The sequence below is a fragment of the Spermophilus citellus genome (genome assembly GCF_964194105.1).
Source record: "Spermophilus citellus genome assembly, chromosome: 1".
In the NCBI taxonomy this organism is placed as follows: domain Eukaryota; kingdom Metazoa; phylum Chordata; class Mammalia; order Rodentia; family Sciuridae; genus Spermophilus; species Spermophilus citellus.
In genome coordinates this window covers 135,745,320-135,748,015 of record NC_138182.1, presented here as the reverse complement: position 1 = coordinate 135,748,015, position 2,696 = coordinate 135,745,320, and the positions used below count along the sequence as shown (strand labels likewise).

Here is a 2,696-nt window from a genome sequence, read left to right as displayed (position 1 = left end):
AGGGGGGGCTAGAGGGGATGGGTGCTGCAATGTGGGGGAAAAACAAGAGTGCTGCCCCAGAACCAGGAAATTCGGGAACACGTCTTCTGAGACCAAAGGCAAGGCCAGCCACCTGTGGACTCATACCAGTGCCAGAACTCACAGGGGACATTCACACAATTCCTACCACTTCCCTCAAAGGCACTGTGCTTACCAACAGTAAAGGGAGGTGAAAACATCTGTGCTGCCTTGCCTACAGATGCATGCTGAGGAGGTTTGGAGCAACTTCTCGGTTCCAGCTGTTTCCCACCCCCTGGACATGCATGGCCAAAGAGGACCCAGAGGATCATTGCCTGACACCTGTGGCAGCCCTGTTTTTGTGTGTATGCTGCCACAGGCAAGGAGGAGAACCAAGGTTCCTACTGCCACCCTCTCTAAACAGTCTGCACTGAATGCTTGCCCTGCACCTTGTCTGACACAGCACTGCTGTCGGGACCGAGCGTGAGAACCACAGAGGGGATGCCAAGGTTCCCATCACCACCTCTTCTCAAGCAGCATTTGGATCTGCACTACTGACTAGTCAGAGGAAAAGTGCATCAGGGCCCTTACCACTGCTAAAGTTACCAGTGCAGAAAGCCCTTGCTAGCAGCAGAGATAGCACCAACAGTAACTGAAGAGATTCCAATCACCCAATAGGAGCCACCACTCCTACTATAGAGGTACTCTCACAGAGAGTATCTATACCTAGTGCTTTATGTAGCATACCTGTCTGAACCGCTATACCATTCCACTCTTGTGTGTCCTCCAGAGACTGATGGATCCATGGTACATATTATGACAAAAGTTATTAATTACAGTCAAAGAAGCTGTAAGTAGACTATATTACGGTGTCTGGCTGGAAATAAAGCCAACATTGCATAACAAACCAATACCCCAAGTCATATCTTCAGGGGAAAGCAGCTCACTAAGAAGGTTGACCTGTTAAAGTGGTAGAGTTACCCGATCCAGACAGGCCTATCCAATGCAGAAACACAAAATACATGAACTTGGGAAGACAATGCAAGATGGGAATGAGAAATTCTGTAAGGAGACAGATTTTTCAAAAGAACCAAACAGAAATCTTAAAAATGAAGAGCTTAATAAGTCAATAAAAAAATACAGATGACCTTTCCGCGCTACCCAGGGAGGGGTCCATAGGGCGTTGTTCTCGATTCCTGTCGTAACTTTAAAGGGAAACTGTCACAATGTCTGGAGCCCTTGATGTCCTGCAAATGAAGGAGGAGGATGTCCTCAAACTCCTTGCAGCAGGAACCCACTTAGGTGGCACTAACCTTGATTTCCAGATGGAACAGTATATCTACAAAAGGAAAAACGATGGCATCTACATCATAAATCTGAAGAGGACCTGGCAGAAGCTTCTGCTGGCAGCTCATGCCATTGTTGCCATTGAAAACCCTGCTGACGTCAGTGTCATATCCTCTAGGAATACTGGCCAGCGGGCTGTGCTGAAGTTTGCTGCTGCCACTGGAGCCACCCCTATTGCTGGCCGCTTCACTCCTGGAACCTTCACTAACCAGATCCAGGCAGCTTTCCGGGAGCCACGTCTTCTGGTGGTTACTGATCCCAGGGCTGACCACCAGCCTCTTACAGAAGCATCCTATGTCAATCTGCCTACCATTGCTTTGTGTAACACAGACTCTCCTCTGCGCTATGTGGACATTGCCATTCCATGCAACAACAAGGGAGCTCATTCTGTGGGTCTTATGTGATGGATGCTGGCCTGAGAAGTTCTGCACATGCGTGGCACCATTTCCTGTGAGCACCCATGGGAGGTTATGCCCGATCTGTACTTCTACAGAGATTCTGAAGAGATTGAAAAGAGCAGGCTGCTGCTGAAAAGGCTGTGACCAAGGAGGAATTTCAGGGTGAATGGACTGCTCCAGCTCCTGAGTTCACTGCTACTCAACCTGAGGTTGCAGATGAGTCTGAAGGTGTGCAGGTGCCCTCTGTGCCTATCCAGCAGTTCCCTACTGAAGACTGGAGTGCCCAGCCAGCCAATGAAGACTGGTCTGCAGCTCCCACTGCTCAGGCCACTGAGTGGGTAGGAACAACCACTGAGTGGTCTTGAGTTGTTCTGCAGTCACACATTAATAAGCAAGGTGGAAATAAGGAGAATAAGCACCAATTTACAGAAAATAAACACCAATTTCTAAAAAAAAAAAAAAATACAGATGAGCCAGGCATGGTGGTACACATCTATAATGTCAGCAACTTGGGAGATTCAGGTAAGAGGATCACAAGTTTGAAGACAGCCTTAGTGAGACTCCACCTCAAAATAAAATAAAAAGGGCTGGGGATGCAGTTCAGTGGTGGAGAGCTCCTGGGGCCGATCCTCGGTACCATAAAGAAAAGAAAAATACAGTTGAAAGCCTCAAAAATAGGCTAGATCAGGCAGACAAAAGAGTATCAGAACTTGACACAGGTCTTTTAAAATATCCTCGCTAGTTTTTAAAAAAGAAAGAAAAGAATATTCAAGACTGTGGGATACCATTAAATAAATGAAGATCCATGTTTTTGAAATACCTGAAGATGAGGGAAAGGTTTAGGCTATGAAAAACCTAATAGTAGAAAATTTTCCTAATCTTCAGGTATGGACACTCATATACAGGTGACTTAGAGGATGCCAAATATACTGACTGTAAAAGATCTTCACCACA

At 46.6% G+C, this 2,696-nt stretch overlaps 1 pseudogene across 1 annotated transcript; it reads left to right on the top strand.

The window, feature by feature from the left end:
- Positions 1-1,188: 1,188 nt before the first annotated feature.
- On the top strand, positions 1,189-2,174 carry LOC308653673 (small ribosomal subunit protein uS2-like; annotated as a pseudogene). The gene has a single exon. The product of its transcript is annotated as a small ribosomal subunit protein uS2-like (transcript).
- The last annotated feature ends 522 nt before the right edge of the window (positions 2,175-2,696 follow it).